General features: G+C 39.3%; 1 pseudogene across 1 annotated transcript; it reads right to left on the reverse strand.

The window, feature by feature from the left end:
• Nucleotides 1-7236: 7236 nt before the first annotated feature.
• On the reverse strand, nt 7237-9197 carry LOC147634170 (AT-hook motif nuclear-localized protein 16 pseudogene; annotated as a pseudogene). Its single transcript, XR_015266992.1, has one exon. The product of XR_015266992.1 is annotated as an AT-hook motif nuclear-localized protein 16 pseudogene (transcript).
• Between the last annotated feature and the right edge of the window lie 15188 nt (nt 9198-24385).

The raw sequence follows: 24385 nt of genomic DNA on the forward strand, positions 1-24385 counted from the left end.
ATGTTTTTTAAATGAGATTTTTTCATATAAGACCTCCATAAACAAATGCATGATTTGACTAGTCCCAAGGTAGGTGAGTTCCTCCTTATTCTATTTAGCTAGACCATTAGAATGCTTTATGTAATATAACATATTGGGCTAAGGTAATGGCAATTTGAATTAATGCCGCTTTGAAAAGATGCTCTCTCCTAGACCTAAGGAACAACATGTATGATATATAAAATATTTACAATCTCCTTGCTAGTAGGGAACTTGTTAAAATTAAAGAATAAACTCATCATGAATTGCATCCACAAGAGTGCCTATGATATATTGCATTAAATTTTTTTAGCATATTGATGAGCAAATTGGGATTTGAAACTTTTCTTTCTAATAAAATGTTTATGTTTTCTTAAGGGGCCTCCTCTAATATTATGCTTAATGGTTAGGTCACAAGGGCATTTCCCCTCTTTTGGTTGGTTAGGAAAGGGTTCTTGTGACCCCATTTCTATTTTAAAGAAATTATGATTCATGATGGTTGACATCTATTGATACAATGTGTTCCTAATAATGAATACTCTTCATCTTCATTGTGGAAAGAAAACTAGACTAATGTATTAGAAATATTTTGATGTTATGTGATGCTTAAGATTTCATAGTTAAAATTTTTTATCCTTAAATTAAGATCTATTATCTTAATCAAATATTTTACTTTTGATTTGAATGAATACAATTGTCTTAAAAAGGCACCTATGCTACCCTAGTACGGTCAAAGCACCATTTGTTTAGGCTCTCAACTAAAGGACTTTACAAAATTTCCATATGAAGTTGAAAAAGTGGGATAAACTTATCAATTTTTCTTTCACTCTAGACCATCCAACCTCCATCCTCTTATGTCCTACAAGAACAATTACTAGTCTAAATGATTGATGCATATGAAGTGATTTTTCTATGGAGGATGAGAGCAAGTAAGAAATATTACCTATTTCTTTCTTTGAAGAAGGTTTGTGCCTAAATTGGATTTATCTTTTGGTTATTTTAAATTTTAAGACCTGAGCAAATTAAGTAAGGATATGTAGGCTGGCAAATGGAACTTTTATTAGCACAAGGATAATCTTGTGTTTGAACATCATAGTGCACAAGTAGAATAAATTGAATAGTGATAAGAGAAAGTAGCTTGAATTATATGGTGAACATTAAATTAGAAGACAAATCAATTGATGCAATGGATACAATATAAAGCCTTGTTGTACTAAAAATCTTGAGGGGTTGACCTAAAAATATGTAGCTATAGCACATGAGTTTACATGAAGGGGTTTTTCAATAAAAAATTTAAGGTAAATTTATAGAAATACAATTACACAAGGGGTTTTTTTAATCGATTTTGAAAAAATCCCGTAAGTCTATAAAGAAAAAAGGGGGGTCATTTTATTCATGAAAAAATCACATGTAAGGGGTTATTTTATTCATGAAAAAATGACGTGTAAGGGGTTTTTTTAGTATCCCTTGAACGCACGTGATACATAGGTTTTATTAGTAGTGCACCTCCCCGAAAAAAATAGTATATATTCATAGACTAGGCATATCCTTGACTTTATCACCTTATTACTTTCAGTGACAACCCCCCATAATCTTATATCCATGAGTGACAACCCCCCGAAAAAAATAGTATATATTCATAGACTAGGCATATCCTTGACTTTATCACCTTATTACTTTCAGTGACAACCCCCCATAATCTTATATCCATGAGTTAAAGTCTTATAGTTATTGGTCATGTATGGAAATGACTTTTGATAAGGTAATAAGTGATACAACCATTTCTCTATCAAGGGAAAACTTGAAACAATCTAGCTTGTTGAAATTGGACCAACTAGCTTATGGCAAAAGAATAGCTAGCTTGCTTATCAAAAGTTGAGCTAGCTTACTGGCTAGGACCGAATTAGATCATTGCTTATCAAGGACTTGAATGGATTTTCTTTATAAGAAGTAAATTTATTTTGGAAAAATAACTGGCCTTGCTTATGTGGGAAAACCAACTAGCTTGCCAAATCTTTTATAAGTTTCTCAATTATTCACTAATATAAATATTTTTGGTGATACTACTATGTAGAGATGATACCTTCCTCATTTGATGTTTAAGAATGCTCAATGGTATAAGTGACTACATATTCCTTTGCAAAAGAAAGTTTATTCAAATTCTACACCACATGAGAGCATCAAGCTCGATGGAGGAGGGTGATGGATGGTGATATGGCTCGAAGGTGTGTTGGGATATTACATATGCTACTTTAAGTGTATATGATGGTTTTGAGGGCTGGTTTCCAAGTTGATTATACATATTTCCCAAGGTCTTAGTGGCTAGCTACTTGCTGAGATAGTATGCTTATGTTTTGTTTTTCTTTGGAGGGACATCACACTCTCTAGGGAGTTTTTATACTAATATGTAGTTCTCCTTTTTATTCTTCTTCTACTTCTTCTTCTACATGACATGAACAAAAGTAAGAAGAAACAACATGCTTAATATTGTTCTACTTGTTGTAAAGAAGAAGCTTGTTCTTGTTCTTCTTCTTAAGTAGAAGAAATTAAAGAATAAGAATTAGCTTGCACTCTTTTTCTCCTACTATTTTTCTACATCACACGAAGGAGAGAAAAAGGGAAATTTAAATTACTAGGATGTTTAGATGATGCCTTTTAAGTCTTGCTTCTTTTTTTCTTTTTCTCACTTATGTTCTTGCTTACCATTCACACAAATCTCCACTGTGTATTTCTTCCAATGTCTTTCCAAATTTTATGTGCAATAGGATGTAAATTCCATAAGCTTGTCAAGGTGTTGTCTACATCTCATAACATATACATATTATTTTTCTTCTTCTTCATTCATGAAGGAAAAGAAGAGGAAAAACCACAGAAGATTCTTCTTCTTTGCATCAACTAGAAGAAGAGATAGAACAGAAAAAGGTGTGATAATTCTTCCTCTTTTCTTACCTTTTATTGTACTTGACATCCTGCAGAAGAAGAAGATTCAACCATTTTTCTTCTTCCTCATGACATGAAGAATACAAAGGAGTAAAAGCATGCAGTAGCACCTTCTTCCTCTTATCTCAAGAGGAAAAAGAAGAATCTTGAATATTTTTTCTTCGTTTTTAGCTTCTTCTTCTACTTGGCATGATGATGAAAAAGCTTTATGCTTTTTTTTTAATTTTTCATGAAGAGGAAACTTTTTTCTTGTTCTTATTTGTGTTGTGAAGATGATGAAGATAGAATTTCTTTCGTGTAAAGTGAAAGAGGACGTTTACATGCTTTCTATTGTTTTTCCTCCCTCAAGAAGAAGAGGAAGAATATTCTTCATATTTCTTCCTCTTCATCTTCTCGATGTCATGGAAGAAAAAGAGATAGTAGAAGAAGAAGCTCCGTGGTGTGCTTCTTCTTCATTATAACATAAAGAGGAGGAAGAAGAAGAATAATAAAGAAGCATTAAGGTTGCTTATTCTTTTTCATGTCACTAAGAGGAAGACGATAAAGTATGAAGCTCTAGTAGTCTTTTTGGATAGGTATAAGAAGAACAATGAAACATGAAGAAGACTTTTGTAGTTTTTCTTCTTCATGAAGAAGAAGAAGAACAGGCTGCACCATGAAACTTGTTCTTTTTTATGTCAAGTAGAAGAAGATATATCAATCTATGATTTTTTAAGAAGGGAAAATTTTAACTGCAAGTGCACTTCAAAGCACACACAAGACTCATACACACCACCATATACCAATGTTTCTAGTGTGGTTTGAACATGTGACAAGGAAACTAAACACCCTAATATTTGGACTAGCACATGCTAGCATATCAATCTTGATAACATTTTGGAGATAGTGCATCTACATACATGATGGACTTCTTATTTATTTCTATTTAAAATGTGTCTTGTTGTCTTCTTGCATACAAGAAGAAGAAAAAGATTTCTCTCTTTCTTTTGAAGTTCTTTTTTCATAATTCTAGGAAAATAATAAATTAGTTCTTGATAGAAGACCTTTGCAAAAGTATGTCCACCATCACTCCTCTTAGACAAAGGATATTAAGGAAAAAACTTAAACTTTCCATGAATCCTATTATAAAGGAGGACTTGAAGGAGCATCGCTTGCTCCCAATCAAGGAAAATAACTCAAGGCTAACTCTCTTCTTCTTCTATACGTGGTGGAGGGGGGGAGTGTGCGTGGGGATCCATTATGTCAAAACCCCATATAGCACATGCATTCAAGGGATACTTAGAAAACCCCCTATCAATGGTTTTTATTTAACTTGGATACAATCCTTATTTAGATGTAAAGCTCATAAATACCACCTCTTCTATATGGATTTTTTACTTTTTTATTAAAAAACCCCGTTTGTATGTCATATGTATATTCTATGTAACTCCACAAGAACATAGAACTCATGCTATTTTACATGATTCTTACTGCCCATTTGAAGATAAACAATCAGGTCTTGTCCTTGCATGCAAGAAGACAAAGCAAGGAGGAGCACATGGAGAATATTTTCAACTTCTATTTTTCAAGATGATGGAGAATCTATGTGCAAGAAAGAGAATCTATCTCTTTCTCTCTTCTTCTTCCTCTTCTTTCTTGTCACAAGGAGGCAAGAGTCTTGTCTTCCTCTTCATTTTGATCCAAGAAGGAAAAAACTAAGTGTCTTCCTCTTCCTTTTGATCCAAGAAGGAAAAAACTAAGGGGAGAAAGAGGTCTTACTTTCTCTCTTCCTTTTCTACTTCTTTTATCTATGAGAATAATGAGAGGGAAATTAAAGGCAAGATACATTGGGAATCAAACTTTAGTATTTTGTGTCATTATGTAGTGCTATTATGCTGTAGTATGGGATCTCCATGTCAATGAGCAAAGTGTATAAAGATGACGATGAAGGAGAGATATACCGCTTAAATGAAGCTATAGTAAAGACCTCCCACAGTTTGGGTGTTGTTCATCTAAGTTACAATCAACTCATTTCTCACACCATGAGATTTATTGGAATATAGAGAAATTGGTGCCCACAAAAGTTCAAGATCACAACCACTCCACCCTTTGATGATTACCAAAGTGTGGATATAGTCCATGCATGTTACATTTAACTTAGTTCACAACATAGAATCACACCTCATAGAGATGAAGTGACGTCTAGAAAGTTGAATTTTACAACCACTCCACTCTTCGATGATGACCAAAGTGTAGGGATTCCATGTGAGCATTACATTCAACTTATCTTAGTGACTCACTTCACACCAGAATACTTCCTCTCATTATGAGGTAGCAGTGTCAAAACTCCCATAACAGCGATAGGAGGGTTGTGCTTATAAAGATCTATTTATCTAGGTAGGTTGTGTAAAAAAAAAAAGAAGAATTTTTTGCATATGGGAGCCTACAAAAGACAATATCCATAGTAGATATATCAATCTACTCTATTTTGATTCACGATTTGAAATTATTTAAAGTAGTCAAAAGTGTAATTGTGGAGTGAATGCAGTGTTCCTAGGTCTAAGACCCTGGAGAGTTATTTTCACAACCATAACTTGGTTTTTCTCGTTGATGTAATAACAAAACCCATCTCTCTCTCTCTCTCTCCTCACTACCTTTCAATCACCAAAGCACGGTAGAAATGGCTAGAAGAAATGCCCTTGGGATGACATTTACCCACCTGGGTTCAAGTCTCCCCATCGATTGGGTAGAAATAACTCCCTAAATCAACGTTAAACGGACTTGTCTCGTCTCGTCTCTCTCTCTCACACTTCTCTCTCTTCATGGGTTCTCGGTGGTGTAGCGGTTTATGAATTGGGTTCCTAATGGAGGGAGCTCGAGTTCAACTCGCATCCTCTCTCTTGATGGATTCTTGATGGCGTAGCTGTTTATGAATTGGGTTCCTAATGGAGAGAGCTTGAGTTCAAGTCCCATTCCCATTCGCTTGAACGACTCACCATTATATCCATATATCTCTCTCTAACACTCTCTTATTTGAAGTTGAAGTCGAATGACTCACCATCCCTCTCTCATTTGCTTATGTCTAGACCGGCTTGCGTTTTGCACGACAGGTCGCCATCCCGCCTGGCGCTCTTACCAGAGGATCTCACGGCCTGCCATCGAGCAGGGGCAGTCAAAACGCCTACAGGCGGGTTCTCATCAGTGCCAACATCAAGTGTCGAAGGATCTACTAATAAGAAGCGGTCTCGAATCCGAAATTAGGGCTCAAAATGGTGTAATCTTAGTCCTGTTGAATGCACATGCATACGAAATACAATTTATTGTGTTCTACAAGCCCACTAGGCAAGTTATGGGTCAGCTTAATCTGCGCCGTATGAGGTTAAACCAGATTATAACTATGAGCTAATGAGGAAAACCTAAACAAAACACATCGGAATGAGTGGCACCAGGCCCGCACTTGAGCATAAGGATCAGCTAAATGGGCGGTTATGTCTGTCAGGGGCTCAACATGGGCGGTGCGGAACTGCATCAATGTGAAAATGTTACGTTGGCAAAGTGGAGAACGAAATTGGGATGTGGAAATGATCGCATTAACGCCAATTGGCTTTGGAATCGTCGCTGAGGCGGCAGCAAAAATGTTTTGATTCCTGGTCACGGTCTATGTAGTGGTATGGATGTAGTAGAAAGCCGCACGAGAGGGCACGAAGGGATCAGTGGACTGTGGTATCGCAGCCAGTAAAGGTATCACGGTGGATTTTTGTCTGACCCTAAGGTACCTCTCGAGTTACGAGAGCAGCTAGACAATCAGGACTTTGTCTTCTAAAAAACGATATGCGTAGGGACTTCCCACGCGTTGATCAGAATATATAAACATGCGTAGGGGCTTTCCATGCGTTGTGCCTATATTATATATATAGACACATATAATATAGACACAAGGAGTCTCTTTTTCCCTGAAAGGGAAGCTGCAGGAGAGTTCATATTGAATATGATATGGACGCACGGCGTCTATATTTGCCTAAAACGGAATCGAAAGAACTGATCTTGGTCAATCACACTGAGGGCTTCCTAGCTGGTTCTCGGCACGCACGTAGAGGCAAGCGTTGGAAGCATGCACGAGGTAACTAGACTCGCCAACTTTCAAAAAGTTTGTCAGTCTCTGTAACTGCTTTTAATTGAGCAGTTTGTTTAGCACCAGGTATTAGGCCTGTTTGTTAAAGCTAAGGTGAGGAAATCAGCTACATAAACATAGCACAACCTAAATACATATAAATCGGGCCAAAACAGACCAGAACATTACAAGAGAACTCACTGTTTTTGAGCATTAAATTAAGGAAACATTAAAGTTCAGCTGAGCCTCTGTCATGTCTCACGACGACTCATTCAAATTCTGCTCCTCCTCTTTTTTTTTTGGGGTTGAAAAAAGTCCTAAATTAAAGTACATGAGCAAGTGTCTAAACACACAAACACCTTGGAAACACCCAAACAAGCACATTATTTCATACACCCAAGAGTGTGCTGCTGACCTGGTCAATCGCTGCAGCGTCTGATCATGGGTCAAACAGCACTCTTGTGTAGTTACTAGGTCATGTCGATCATCTGCTGCTATGCATCCGCCCGCCCACCTGGAAGCGCCGGTTGCAAAAATCCGTGAAGGGAGAAGCAGGTGCAGTCAATACGGGGGAGGCCGGGCGCCGCCGCCGGCCGCAGCCCAGGCGTAGACATCTGGAAGCTGCGCATTGGCGAGGAGGTTAGGGGGGACGTTGTAGAGCGCCATGTTGGAGGGGTCATTCATCTGAGCGGGCGCAACAAGACCAGCAGACTGGGCAGCGAGAGCGCCTGCTGCTTGAAGGGGTAAAGGGTCGTCTTCATCCAGAGGAAGACGGTCGTAGGAGGCGTTGAGGAAAGAGGCCGCCATGACCACCACAGGGCCCGACGCTACGAGGGCGCCCATGACGCTGCCGCCCACGACCTGACCCTGGCCGCCCGCGAGGTAAATCGTGAGGCCCGTGGCGCCGGGCGGGGCCGGGGGAGGCAGGAAAGACCCCGACAGGGAGAGAATTTCAAATCGGCCGTGCAGAGTAACCGTCGCGCCTGGGGCCGCGGGCTGCCGCAGTGTAACGTTCGTGACAGTACCGCTGCCGCTCAGAATGCACACGCCTCGCTGCCGCCTGCGCGCGAACGTGGCCACACTTTCCCCCACATCGCAGCCGTTGGCGATCTCCAGCACATGCGCGCGTAAGGCATTCGGGCTGTCGCGTGTTATGATGATGGGCGGCTTGGGCTTGTTTTTGGATCCCGGAGGCCGCCCCCTGGGCCTCCTGGGCGCTTCTCCTCCATCTCCGGTCGTCGTGATGGCCAAATTATTGCTGTTGTTGTTGTTGTTGTTTCCACCCGGACCTGCGCTGTTTCCACTCGTGTCCTCGTCGGACGGAGCGTTATGTAAGTGCGGATGAGAGGCTGTTTGAGAGGACAGTTGATGCCCTAGAAGACCTGCTCCAAGGTGACCTGCCATATATGCATTCCCTAAATTGGGAGGGTGGAAGGCTTTCACATAGAATGGGAAGGCGCTCGGTTGAGTCGATTCTCGATCTGACTTTGCCGTGGTTGTCAGCTGGGTAGACGAGGGAGAGGGAGAGAGAGATGCAGGCCGTGCCTCAATCACAGATGCGCCTACATCAATTTATAAGCTTAGCAAGCGGTCTGGTTTGAGAATAGTGGCACAGAAAGATCACACAGCAGATTAGATCTCTTCAGCTCGATTGACGTTTGCAGGAATGTGAAGCACACGCCATGAAGCTGCTACTCAGAACTAGCTTAACGCCTAGCTAGCCAGTAGCTCTTTGCGGAGGCTCCTACGAGAGCTAGATTCGACTGAAAAGCGTATTTGCATCAGAAAAGGGAGGGAGAGGGCAGACCGAAAAAGGGCGAGCTGGAAGCAGCAGTACTGCAGTGGGAGCATTAGCAGCTAGTATTCTACTGAGGGAGCAGGTGTGCAGATGCATCAGGCAAACGAAGGACGGGAAAGCCCACAAAATATAGAAAAATGAGAGGAGGTGATGCAAGCTGAGATCTGCGTAGTTGTAAAAGAAATTCGTCCTGAAAGAAACAAATGCAAGAGAGGGTGTGGCTCTTTATAAGAGAGAGCGAGAGAGAGTGTGTGTGTGTGAGAGAGAGAGAGAGTGTGTGTGTGTGTGTGTGTGTGTGAGAGAGAGAGAGGAGAGAGGAGGTATTAACGTGCAACACGACCAACAGTGAGAGAGAGCGAGAGAGAGAGAGAAACACGAGGATAATGATGACGACAATGTAGCAGGAGAAAACCCTAATCTCAAGGTGGGCCACGTGGGCGGCATCGGGACCCGGGGCTTTGTCGCTAATGGGTGTGAAGTTGTGATCTGTCACTTTGCGTGTCTAGCTTCTCAAACTCAAAATCTAACGGTTCACATTCGCTCTACCATTTTATTTATGTATCTAAGGCTCTTATTATATTTATCTACGGCTCCAAGTGCTGCGAGCCCGAGAGCATGCAGTACTACGTACTCAATTAACCTTCAACTAAACCATGCATTATTATTGGTCCATAGTATTTTTTAATTATTCCATAAATAAAATATCCCCATAAAGCAAGACCCAAAAAACTTTATTCGCCTCGAGCAGCCCCCTTCCTCGGGTGCACGTTTGCTTTTCAAATCCAACGAAAATTACCTGCATTTTACAAAATTTTTCTCGAGCGTGAGATTTATTTCTCTCTCTTTTATATCTTACTAATTCAAGTCAAACTGGTTATGCCATATACACCCATAAACCACGGCCCTATTGTTGACCTGGATGATATCGAAGACCGCATGTGCGCCCACGTTGCTATTTTGCACTTTTTTTCTGGGAAATATTATGCAGAATCTCAAGTAGATTATTATTATTATTATTTATTGAAGGGAAAAATATGGGTATTGCAAACAAAAGTTAATATTAAAAAGAGTTCGGACAAGCAGCTGCAGAAGAAAGCGGGGGTGGCAGTATGTTGTCCAAAGCATGGAAGGAAGCCCTGAAAGCAAAGTAGAAAATCGTGCTCCTGGGTGGTCGATCGAGTTATATAATGATGCCCTTTAGAAAATTGTGTTGGATGTGCTCATCGCTCCCATGACTACTACTATCAACGATGGTGCTCTTGGAGCCCCGCGCGCACCGGTTCCCTACGCAGGTGAAACATTGAAAGTTGCACAGTAGTTGGACTTTGAACATATACTAGTTTACTCTGAGCACATGTTTAAGTGCTAATCCTTGCATGATCTTCGAGGCTTAAAGAGCTTTTCCCACGCTGCCTTGGTAATCGGTGGGAAAAAAACTACAATAACTCAAACAGAGTTAATTATAATCGATGGGAAAAAACTACAATAACTCAAACATATAAGAGAAGAGTTAATTATATTTCCTTGCCAGGTTAACTGGCAGACACGAGCACGACGAAGCTACAAAAACTAAAGAGGGCGGACTTTATGCAGGAGGATGTGTCGTTGATTAAACTACTACTAAGCTGATTCGGAGCCCCATTAAACAACTATCTTGGGAATTAAAATTACCGATATAGATCTAAGGCAAATCAAAGAATAAAGTATTCCACAAATGCATGGAAAGCAGCTAAACTTTGCACTGTAGTGGGCGGGCCAGATTGCTAGCAGTGCAGGCGATGTTAACGCTCCACCAAAAGAGCCCTTGACTGCTTTGAAAACAACTCGAATATCTATATATATATATATATGAATAGTGTATAAATATTATATATTTATACATGTAGTATATGTATATGTGATTCCCCACCACCACTTGCTTGCAGACATAGCACGCAAAGGACCCATTCAAGGAATTTACAGGCAAATCCAACTGATTCCCTTAACTTTCAAGTGTTGGATGGATTGTAGCCTGTTATGCACACAGGAGAACCTCTCAACGCAAAACAGAGACAAATCTGTCTTTTAGTGTAAGCCTTTAATATATATTAACATTAATTTACCTACGTGACGAGCTTCTGATGGTAGTAGCACTAACCGTACGTCCGGCTGGTGCTGTAAGATGCCAAAATATAATGTAAGTCTTCCACCTAAGGGTTTTATTATATATGTAAATATAAGTATTTACACATTTTGATGTGAGATTGGGGTTTTATAATATTTGCACTAGGAAAAGGGTACCTGATCGACATTCGTGGCTAACTTTCACCCATTTGTCAGTTCACCCACCTTATTTTTTCTAGGTTTCAGTCTCAAAGATCTTCTCTTCTGTTGTGTGAACTATGGTTCAATTAAAATTTCGAAGCGTATCACGTAAACCTTTAAAAATCGCATTCCCATAACATTTCTGTCCAAAAAAATAATGATTTAAGAGAAATCTCGTTTTGTTATTCATCCTTCGACCCACTTACTTCTAAAAGCTCAACTCCCGTCTTTCCCTGTTGAAAGATCCTATCCTGGGGCTGTTTCTCTTTATGAATTTCATCGAATCCTCACGAATTGTTTTGCATATATACTCCAGGCACTAGGGGCACAAGGTTGTAGCTGGACATTGATTATTAATCAAAACAAAGTTTAAGGTAATGTATACATTAATTTAGCCTCCAATCATCAGAGTTCGGTTTTCAACAATATCTCCTCTCTATCATTACATCCTCATAGATAGTTGTGGTACTGCAATTGTCTCGCTTTCATCATGTGCCTACTATATGTTTTCCCAGCATAGTATATAGTGAAGTTTATTGTTCCCTCACTACCATAAAGAATGCATGGACTTGCAGACTGAACTTTATGCTCAAGTCAAAGAGTAATTTTATCTTCCATTGTTATTGTTATCTCACTACCATAATTTAAGAATGCATGGACTTGGAGATTGAAACTTATGCTGAAGTCAAAGAGCAATCTTCCATAATTAGAGATAAAGTTTGCCTTCACATTAAGAGGTCTTATTTCTTAGGGTTCAAGATGGTGTATAGTATTATCATGAAGTGCTCAAAGAAGTAAAACATGTATGCCTTCATATTGGAAAGTTAGCCATTTGACACTTGGGGAACACTTTTGTTCAACTCAGCATTACCAAAGGCCTTAACTTCGTACAATATATAACAGTACATTAACTTACCAAGTGCCCAAATGCCATACATTCATCAACTCAAGAAGTGGACCTTTCTTGCTTACTTCTATCACACAATTTGCCTTTTTCTTTGAATTAGCTTTCTAACATTTACTATCTACCAGGATTCTAGTAGTGTGTAAATTCACCCTCTAGAATGATAGGATCATTAAGAACATCATCTCACATGTGTCTCATGGTTGGTGGAGATGAAAGTGAGAACTCTTTTTAAGATAATATTCTCATACACACACTTGAGTGCCACAAGGGGATAACACCCATCCAAAACATTTCTGTCTTTTGGATTGGGCAAGCCATCGCATGTTGCACTACTAATTAGCCATTTGGTCATTTAGAGAGAAGCATTTGCAAAGTTATTATGATCACAAACACGCGATAGAGACTAAGACTTCAAAAATGCCCAAAAAGCAAAGTGTCATATATAGAGTGAAAAATTTGAGGAGCCAACTTGCATGCTATTGTTGCTATCCAATACAAAGAAAAGGTGGTGGAAAAACATTGGAAAACCATCAGTTTCACTTAAGAGACACATACCATAGAATGTGAACCTCCCCTTATGAGAGGAACTGTGATATCCCCGAGTTTTCAACCCAACAACACACCATTTTGGGAGATATGTGGTCAAACTAACATGCTAATGAATTGGGGACATAATGAGATTCATGTTAATATATATATATATATATATTAACATGCTAATGAATTGGGGACATAATGAGATTCATGTTAATATATATATATATATATATATATATTAACATGCTAATGAATTGGGGACATAATGAGATTCATGCAGGTAATATATATATATATATATATATACTTTTTATGTTGCTTTAGAGGCCTATAGGACCGTCTAAAATTTCCTACCAAGGAGTCTAATCCCCTTAAAATGATCCCTTCTATTGGCATGAATTTATCAATTTGAATTTAAAAAACGCATTGATAATTATTTTAAATGAAAATTTTGTATTTTAGAAGCTACAAGGTTTTATTGGGACTATCTATAAATTTTTTGAATCCCTTTTGAATGCATATATGATGTAAGCAGATTTAACAATTTACCACTTTGAGACCATTCCAATACAATTTAAAATGCTTGATTGGTGATAATGTATAACCCCTCCACTTCTTGCTTCACAATGGACACGTTTCATCTTAAAGTAGTGTCTATTTGAACTTTCTTGGAGATATAATTCCACTCCATAGTGGAGAAAATTAATTTCAGCACTAATACCTCTAATCTTGCAACCCTTAATGAAACCTTTGTGGATTTGTGTGTTGTGCCCACACATATGTGTGTGTGTGTGTGTGTGTGTGTGCACGCATGCACAAGCATGCCCCATTTTAACATGAAAACTATACCACATATGCAACCGTCCATGGTGCTATATGACAATCAAAGACCATCTAGGTTTTTAGATTATAGGTGTTATGAATATAGATGCAAACCATGCACTTTCAAGATTGTTGAAAGAAAATCCCATGAAATTCTTCCAATATTTGCATCCCTCACTATGTTTGTTTAATTTTCAATAGGTTCTAGAAGCTATCGATCCATGTGTATGATTAGAAATTTATGTAGAGTCTTTTGAAGGCCAATGAGAGCACTTAGATGGGATGTTAAGGCTACAAACAATTTAGAACTTAAGCGTAGCTATTATCTTGTAGTTAATCTTTAACTCGATAATGTAACCAAAGTTAAATGTACTTCTAGTTGAAACTTGGACAAGGCGCAAGGAAAATTAGCTAAGTACTATTAGTAACCTTGAGTAGTCATGATAAGTAGTAATTTAAGATTACGCATTAAATCGAAAGTCTAAAAAGGACACAAGTAGTAAGAATAGATTGAAGAGTCAAAGAAAGTAGATGAATATGCACTATCCATGATGGTGACAACCACCATCTTCGAGACTTGGCGTGATTATTAAAAAGCTTTTTGATTGGAGAATCTGTACGAGCCCATGTGAAGGTGCTATGCCTACGATGGTGATGTGCAAGTGGAGTAGATACAAAGGCAAATGAGAGGAGAGGACACACTCACCCATTGAAAAAAATAGATAACTTCGTCTTCCAAAGAAGGAAGAGCAAGAAGCATGAAAGCTTTCAAAATATGGAAGCAAGGTGGGCAACAACATGTGATAGTGGGCCATAATACAGGAATCACGACTATAAAATGGTTTATTATATTATTACGGCATGGTCACAAAGATGTTGACATGCCTAAATAATGGGCTTGACCTTTTAATAGATGTTGAGAGCAACGAAAAAAATGCCACATCTTACATGTGCCCACTCGATGATACTAAATATTTGTGGTCGTGTGTGCACACATGAGTGCCTTGTGTGTGTGTGTGTGTGTGTGAGAGAGAGAGAGAGAGAGAGAGAGAGAGAGGAAGGAACTAGGATTTAGTTTATTTGCAACTCTTAATTATTGCAAAATCTAAACTTGAAGGTTTTAAAATTCCTATTTTTGGGAGATTTAGTTATGAGTATCTCTATATTTTTTTCATTTAGTAAAAACTATCTTTGATTTTTTAAGGTGAAGGTTTATCACCAATATATATTTGGGTGAAAACTTTTCCTCGTGGAGCGAGATCGATTGCAAGCACTATTGGTTTCTCTTTACTAAAGGTTTCTCTTCACATAAAAATTTATTTACTGATTATCAATTGATCAGCTATGGATATATTTTTATTGGTCCATGGGGTGGGAACTCCTAGGTAGTAGAGAGAACAAACCCCACAGGAGCAAATGAGTATATACTCCTAAAGGGCATGCAGGCATGCGTCTGCGCCGAAGGCCTTGCTCCACCGTTCATATGGCCTATGCCACATGGAGTTAGTAACTTAGTCTACCTATGATTCTCGCCATTTTGAACAGCCATCTCTCTCTCTCTTTCTCTCTCACCCACCGTCCAGGTTGCCTTGCCATGCCACGTGGAGTTAGTCTACGTAAGAGTTTTGTCATTTTACTTCTCTTATCTCATTTATTTAACTCTCTCATGTGTGCATGCTCACTCACTAACTCTTACACACACGTGTGCCTGGGTGCTTGTAGAAAGAGGTCAAACTCATTTATTAAACTACCATATCTCTCTCTAGATCAATAAAGACGACGTTAAGCAGCTCTCTCTCTCTCTCTCTCCCCCATGCATGCGCACTCACACACAAACACGTGTGCATGGGTGCTTGTAGAAAGAGCTCAAGCGTGGGTGCATATGCCCCACCCATGAGGTCTTCACTTGTCCCCGTTAAATTGGTGATTGAGATTAATATTCTTGTATCATGACATGCCACCACATCTAAAATCCTTTTGAGACATCCCACCATCATCACTAGTCATCACTTTCTTTTTTAAAAGAGCACCTTGACAATTGATTACGTAATATGCTCCTTTGTTTATTTTTTAATGTATTGTACTTGCACAATACCAGATAACTGTGGCCTTTACATTATAAAAAATAAATAGTTAGTTTCAGGCCAGCATTGGGTCACAACATGCATGCTATAGAATGAATCACCATTTTGACATAGTCCCCTTCCATAGTTACGGCTCTACAATGTAAATGCAATGGTGTTAAATAATTGGAAGTTGGTTTTCATGCTCCACATTGTTATTTAAGAGCTACATGAGTGATAATTGTGCATGGCTTTAGTAAATCTAAGATGGTGCTAAAAGTCACCTTTCAGGCTGTGCATGGAGGCTAATTTTAACTTTTAAAAGGAGCTAGAACTAGATTATAGCCACCTTCAAATAACCTGATTACTCATGTCAAGTAGCTTTCAAATGATTTCCTCTCTTGAGTTAAAGGCAAAAGTGATAAGACATAGTGGAATATTGTTAGGAGAATAAGGTGAAGATATTTTAAAGCAACATCATTAAAAGTGAAAATTAAAAAATGTATCGAATCAAAAAAATTATTTAGTAACATTTATTAAATATCATGTTCTTTATTTGATTGATAGAAACACATTTTCATAGTGCGATTTCCATAGTGCGCCTTCAAACCATTGATTCCAATGTTACCTTTCTATGGAAAAGGCCCTTATTTAACATTCCTAATTATACTTATTGCTTCATGAGTCAAATGAGAAAATAATGAGTGCCTTACCTATAAATGATGTAATTGAAGGAAATGAGAACAAATCGCACATGCATTGGTATATGTTTATCTTTGACAAATTTACAAGTCAAATACATTTTCATTCTACATAATGGCACTTAATTATCTTTAAGGTGCCACCTAAGTTGTACAGTTTGGTCTGAATCTTTGTAAAAATTATTGTTTGGGGTCATTTGTGCATTCGTTCGACATTCTTAAATTTGATTAAAGTGAAGCACTTTAGAATAAACGTAACATTAATGTCACTAGAAGAGGATTAAAAATCCTCTAAAAAACATGTGTAAATTTTTTGAGACTTTTCAAATACAACCAAAACTTTTAGTTTAAGAAAAATACCTTGGGAAAACCTTGATTTATAGTGTCAAAATAGACCACATTAGATGATTCACACTCAAATGGAAGAAAAAAGGAGGACACCATTGAGTGCATACTACTGCCGCTATAGAGTGGGGTCATTGATCCTAAACCTAAGGCTATTAATATTTAGTAAATTTTCTTTGTTTTTCTCTACAAGTTGAATCTCCATTTATATATGTAAACAAGTATCTCATCCTATAGAATTCTCACCCTCTTATGAGAGAGAGAGAGAGAGAGAGAGAGAGAGAGAGAGAGCTTGTTTGGAGAAATCGTTTGAATAGGAGGGATGCAAGATATCCCTCACAATAATAGATAAAGTTAGGAGCCTAAGGATGAGTGGGATATTATGTCCCATTTATGCCCCATAAAGAACTCTCAACCATCCCCTTAGGGAGGAAACATGCAACGAGATACTTAGGTTGCTTTTACTCTGCATCATCTCCATGGCCTTTAAGCTCCACCAGTGGGGTTGCTAGCTCCACTCTTCCTAGCCTCACCTCTTGTTGTCATGACCAAGAAGATTCTATATCGCTTGCACACCTCTCTCACTCTCTTTTCCCTCTCTCACAAAGCATAAAAAGGCATATTTTCTAAGAACAATAAGCTAATCCTCTCAACTATCTCCCTCTCTTAAAAATGACTTATATACAACTGGCCCTTATTCACACTTGGGTGCCCAAAACTTAAATACATGACTAGGTAACATGGATGTGGCCATTTTTTCTCATAAAGATTAAAATGTTTAAAGTGCCTTTTCATGACATGACACTTTTTGCTAACTCTCTTATTCATGGAGAGTGCTTTGTTAATCCTGAAATGGGATTAACACCCCCCACCGCGCCCAATGCAGATTCCGTCCTTAAGGCGTGAATGCCCTATCACCTAGCCTGTGCCAATAATGATTTCTGCATGATTATAGCCTCCTAATAGTTCTTTTGAAATATGAATTTCAAGATTCTAAAAAGATACATCATGTCTTCAAAATTAATATGCATCTAGCGTGGTAGACACCGTAATACATCATGACCTCTTCACTTGGTTTTGTGATCATATTGAAGCACATAATTTATGGACCCTAATTTTCCACTCCTTTTTTTTGGTTGAGAAGCACCACAATCAGTACCATAATCAATGGCTTGAATCTGCATGCCCACAATTGCTGGATTTGGTACATTGCATCACGCTCTAATTCATAATAGCAGATGTTGCATGTGTGATCTTACTAAATCAAAGCCTGCACGAATGAAAATTAGAAAATTGCAACATATGTGAGAATCACTCTTTTTCTCTTCTACAAAAGCTACAAGAGTAAATCTTCTTTGCATTGGCATGTATGTCAGGTCCACTCGCATATGTAAGGGTCCACACTAGTACACCTACACTACAAGGTATAGGAGTCCCCTAGTGAGATTTTTCCTAACACTATGGTCCCCCCCTGAGTAGTGTCGATGAAAGTGTCATATCCAACATATTGTATAACAACACTTTTAGTGACATAAGTTATGTCACGACATATAAAAGGTGATAAACTTATAAAAATAATGCCATTTATTGTGGTGTTAAAAGCAACACAAATTGTGATAGACTAGATTTGCTTCATGTATATACTCTAAGTTGTTAATATCTCTCCCTCTCTCTCTCTCTCTCTCTCTCTCTCTCTCTCTCACACACACACACACACACACACACACATGTTCTTCTCTCTCTCTCTCTCTCTCTCTCTCTATATATATATATATATATATATATATATATATCTTTCTCACATTGTTCTCTCATCAACGATTACTATTATGGCACTCGACTCTCAATATTGATGATACCACTGACATCCACCAGTACTCGACCCTCATTGACGATTCCTCTCCATGGATGTTAGCTTATCTTTCTTAATAATATTGTGATGAACTTACTTGGTATAAGATCAATATTCACATGTGAATATACTTGTTCCAGTTTGTTAATACAAATGATAGAACATATAGCCTTAATAAAGGAATTAATAGAAACATATAAACTAAAGATCACACTAACTACATGTGCATATAAAAATGATGATTAAAGTATACAATATCGATATCCATCAATGGCTGAGTGACCAAAACAAAAAATGTATATGTACAAGTCTTGTGAAGTTCTGCATGGATTCATGCACAAAAGATATGATGGATACATCATCATGAGAAAGTATTTGACTATACATAAAACTCTCCGTTATGGAGGAGTACAACCAAAAAACCAAACAACGAGTGGGTGGGAATGAGCGAGACAAAGTCCGAGCAAACCCCGTCATTTTAAACAGAATGTACATTGCATTTAGCCCATTGTGTGTCTCATATGAAAATGATTTGTGGACTTGTGTGTGTGTGTGTGTGTGTCTGAGAGTGAGTGAGAGAGAGAGAGATTTAATTCATATATAGGTTACAACATGCAAAGCAATGGAGGCAAAAGAACACTCTCAAACACAAAAGCTACATTTCCACAAAGTGCTACTCAGAGCTACACTCATCATCCACAAAAAATGGATCGTTGTCGGTGCTGGTCTTGACTCCGCTGCTCATATCTTGCATCCCCCATTATTTGTCTAAACATATCCTCAACATATATTGGCAGAGTACTTTTTCAAAAAAACATGAAAGTCATCATCAATGCATGGAAGATGCACTAACTTAAACTAATATGCACATCGTATGGGAAGGCAAAAAAGTGATAGAGATGCTTTTAAAAACCAAGGCCACAACACATAACAAGGCAAGGCCCAAAAAAATGCCAAAGATAGATATCCAGAGTCCATCGCAAATGCCAAAATAAACAAAAGCACAAAAAAGTAAAATAGATGACCCAAATAGTCAACTACAGTCATAAAAGCATATTGCATCCAAAGTCATCGGTGCAATTTAAGTCAAAAAGGGAAGGTGCTCACTAGTTGTTGTAAGGACTCTCCCTAGATAGAGGATCAACCATATCATTGCCGTGTTGCTATCAGCTAGGGCCAGCACCAATCACCCTCTCCTGACACACAAGGATAGGTGACACATAGTCTCTTAGGACCCTCTCATCACTATCAAGTGCCATGCACATCCACCCAGTATCAAGGCATGCTCTAAGAACGGGTGTAGTCCCACATCGCAACTCCAAGACTATGCCCCGAGGCCCGCACCCCAGAAAAGTGGAGCTCATCTCCAAGGCACTATGCAAATTTGAACCGTCTGCACTCATAGCTCGACTTCCAACAAGTATGTGATCATACGCCAAAGTATCAAAGGGCCTCATGTGGAGACTCTGAAAAAGCAGTGTGCTATCTGAGGATCCATATCAAGTCGACGCACAAAGAACAACATAGATGTCAAGCATTAAAAGAAGAGTCATTCACGTCGACAACGTTTTTTGATCAAAACAAGAATTAATCTATATTCCTATCATTTCAAAGAATCATTACAACAAGCTAAATAACAAACCTCAGTTCTCATGCCAGCAATATCTACATAAATTACCATATTGGAGAATTTGAAAAAATGCCAAGACTTTGGGAATTTTGTTTTCCATCTACTTTTTGGTGTGTCTTAAGCAAACAAACTCAAAATTTGTCGGAGAATATGCATTTATAACCTACTCTTTAAGCTTTTTTCAATGATATGTCATATGAGGGGGTTTTGACGAAGGCTTAAAAAGATTCACCATGGTCCCTTTTTTACAATCTTGTAAAATGGGAATTGGGATTTTTCCAAATTCTCTAACATTGTATTATAATCATGAACCATGGTTACTCGATGTCAAATTTCCAAGTCGGAAACTCGTCAATATCTATTAATCAACCCAATCCCCAAACCTACAAAACAAAGCAACACTACCAAACTCTATTTGCAATCCAAGCAATAGTCAAGAAAAGATAAATGAAGAATAGTTTCTCAATAGTAATACTTGAAGAAGATGCAACAATCAAGAGCCATCCAAAGTCCGATAGCGAAGAAGAAGCCACTGCACAACCGTACCTAACGTGGTCCTCTGTCAACATATCCCAAGGAGGAGTGTGTGCACCACCAACATGTACACCATTGTTTCTCACCGATCTCTCAGTGGAATGGCAAGACAGCGGTGTGACGTAATAGACTAGTCACGCAATGCTGTGGGAGGTGAGTAGCCACTCGCCAGAGCTTTTGGATTCGAACACAATCTCTACAATGCTCATGGGGACACTCAGAACACGGTTCTGCTTTAGAACTCCAAACACTCTCACTCTGCTCCATAACTCTCTCACTCTCTATCTAGTGCACATCATGTTTATTAAAACAAAGACACATCACTCTTATTTAACATATTACAAAGAGTAACACAGAGACATAATGAATGGAAACATTGCTCTTTGTTTACTGGATTACTTTTGGAATCGTTGCAGGATCATTACAGAGCAACTACTCGACACACAAAGACTACTACTTCCTAAGGACTATGACCATGTTTGACTTCTCACTACTGGTTTTCAACTATTAGCTGTGAGCTATTAGCAACGTGTAACAACCTCGCAGTAGTGATCAGCCACCCTTTTAAGGTTTATCTTCTTGATCTTGGCAATGGCTATTCTGGTGGTTATAGCTCGCCACCTTCACACGTGCAGTACCAAGGTGGTGCTCACGACATGGGAAGTCATCCGACTATACACTTTGTCACCACTGAGCCGCTGGGCGTAACACCTAGCTGGAGCATCTACTCTGGAACCTATTCCCTTGACAAATTTATCTTCAAACCTTATGAACATTTCCGGAGGAGTACAGTCTAGAATGTATACATTATCTGAGTAAATAGCATGCTTTTGCATCTTCTTCAGCCTTGTTGCCTACTCTTTTAAGCACGCAAGACCTCTGTTGTCGGTTTACGGAGTCTACAGGTCAAAAACTCTCAGTGGGATCTGCCTTAGAATCTCCTTTTCTACCATCATGGGGATAGGCCTCCACTACTGGTGCGGCTTCTTCATATTATGCCAGATGTTTTGGAAGTGGTCTTTGTGTCTTTTTCGCAATTGGATCTCCGATGCCCCACTTTCAAACATCAACGCTAGTTGGCGGTTGCATCCTTGGTGGTAGCATCTTCCTTCCCTCTGGGGTGTGAGAGAACAAGTATTGAGAGCATGGATGCTCCAGAGGAAGGGGTTTCCTAGTCAGTATAGACCTTATTATGTCTCCGTTCTCAAAGTATGTTGGCAGTTTTTTGTTAGCCTTCAATAGTTATGAGAACATGACATGGGAGGCCTCAAAGAAGTGGTTATTTGTGATGGCTGCTCTGCTGAACTATCTACTAGCCCATATTTCAGGTGCACATTTTCTTTGTTTAGAGCTTGGTTGGCATCCTACAGCTTCCAGGCATCAACCAGCAGCTCTTCGCGCTCTTTCCTTGGCATACCGGCAAGCAGCATCTTTGGGTTGTTTGTATCTAATTCCACATCAGCCTTCATGGTGTTCTGCTTGTAGCCTAGCAGCCTCTTCTTTTGCTTCACGCAGCTCTAGCACCCACTGTAGTCTGGTCTTTTGGGTCTGTCTTACCCTTTTTGCCACTAGAAGCACCTCCTCTATTTACTTCTGGAGTGCCATCTTGTACTGTATCTAATCTCCGGCCCTTTCTCTTTTGAGTTGAGCCTCATTCTGCAGACAACACTGCATCTCTAACTCTAGCACATTCAGTTCATTGATCGTGTCAATTTCAAACTTGGTGCTGCTCTTGAGCTTTTCTTTGTATTCCTATGCCTGTGTCTTGGCCTTGTCTCTATCCTCCATGGCTTCTCTCAAGATCTCTGCATACTTCTGGGAGGGTGTGGCGTCTTGTAATTCCTGGTGTAATTCTTGATTTCTTTTTGCTAGCTTTTTAGCTTGGTTCTCCCAGTCAAGCTTCGAGAGAGATCTTGATACGTTCCTTCCCTTGCACATGTACAATGTTCATTTCAAGAAACTGGCTGATGCCCATCCTTAGGGTTCTAAAGATCCTCCCAGTTGGCAAGAAGCTTTTGAAAGCCACACTTTCTCGCCCACTCCTAGTGTTCTGTTTTCCTCATGTCAGGAACATCATTCGCATGCAAAGGCTTTTCTTTGGCCTCTTGTCTAGCCTTAGACTCTTGCTGACCTTCTGCATGGCTTTATCTTCTAAGAGAGCTTTGCGAGTTGGTGATGAGAGAGCTGTGTGCAAGAAAGCAGGTTGAGAGTATGCGTGTTTTGGTTCCTTGTGCTCTTTTTTGTGATACTTTTTCCTTTTTCCTTCCTTTCTTGGGGCATTGTCATTTACGACCTCCCACTTCTCGATGTGATTTGACTCCTGACTCGTATCATCCCTGCCAACCTCGCATAAAGGCATTAAAGTTTGCTCGCTACCTCCTCGTCTTATCGTTGCATGTGGAATTTTAATGTCGTTGTGACAGTTGTCCTTCATGTGGTTACTTATGCCATCATCATGGCAATTTGCATTGTTGACATGGATCTAGCTGGCATACACTTGGTCGCTTGTTTCTTTGCTATCTTGGCCTTGATTTGTTTTGCAGAATTGTGTTCTTATGTGGACTAGCCACCCCTGCAGAATTCTTCCGTAGCTCTGTTGCTTTTTGGATTTTTCGCATAATTGTTTGCTATAGTGAGATCATGCCACAACGGATGCTTTGAACCCGCTCCTTGTCCTCTGCTTGTTCTTCTTCTGGTTTAACTTCCACTGGATGGCCCATGTATTTCCTCATTCGGAAGCTGTTCATAATCTTGGGGAGAGGCATACCATCGAGGCTTTCTAATGTGAAGGCATTTTGATTGACTGGGTTTTCCACTATGAATGGTCGTATCCACTGGATTTTGAATTTTCTAGGGGTGCCATCCCGCCTTGGAATTGTAGACCAATACAAGTTCTCCTTTCTGGAAAATTCTATGCTTGAGATGCCTGTCAATCCAAGATTTTCTTATTTGCTGCACTATCTATGCAAATAGAGAGCTAAGTTGTCCTTCTTCTTCTAAGACTAGGAGCTCCTGTATTCTGTGCTCCCAGGATTCTTTCATTGGTAGCTTTTCTTGGATTGCAACTCTCAAACTGAGCACCACAAATTCCATGGGCACTACTACCCCTCTAGCCCATAGACTAGTTTGAATGGTGGTTATGTGGAATGCCCATAGGGCTGCATCTACCTTCTGGTCCCAATCATCCTTGTTGGCATTTATAATCTTCTTCAGGATTTTGGTCAGAACCTTGTTGGTAGATTTTGCCTAGCCATTACAATGTGGATAATAGGTTGAGGACTTCTTATGATTGATTAGGTACTTTTCCATCAACCCTTTCATCACCTTGTTAATGAAATGGGTGTCCTAGTCACAGACTATTTCCATTGGCAATCAATGGCTAGCAATAATTTCCTTGAAGAGGAACTTCAGCACCTCTTCTGTGAAATTTGTCCACAACGTTAGCATCCCGCCATTTGGTGAAATAATCAGTCCACTGATGTATTCACACTTGCTACCTTTTGTGGGTGGCTTGATTGGTCCAACAAAATCCAATCCCCACTTCATGAATGGAAACAACGGCAATATGGGCGAGATGGGAAATCTACCAAAATCACCAAGTTGACCCATCTATTGACAGACATCACATTTCTTTGCTTCCCTGTTGGCATCCCTCACATGACCGTTGGTCACCATAGGCCTGCTTGAAAAAAAAATTAGGGTGTGATTTCGCCGCCCATGTGTCCTCAAGTAATGCCACAGTGTGCTTCTCTTAATATTGCTTTTGCTGCTCATGGTCCAGGACACACTTGTGTAGGATCTGGTCTATGCCTATTTTGTAGAGATGCCCTGCAAATAATCATAG

The sequence above is a fragment of the Cibotium barometz genome, chromosome 11, assembly GCF_041138505.1.
Source record: "Cibotium barometz isolate CiBa-2024 chromosome 11, ASM4113850v1, whole genome shotgun sequence".
Taxonomy (NCBI): Eukaryota; Viridiplantae; Streptophyta; class Polypodiopsida; order Cyatheales; family Cibotiaceae; genus Cibotium; species Cibotium barometz.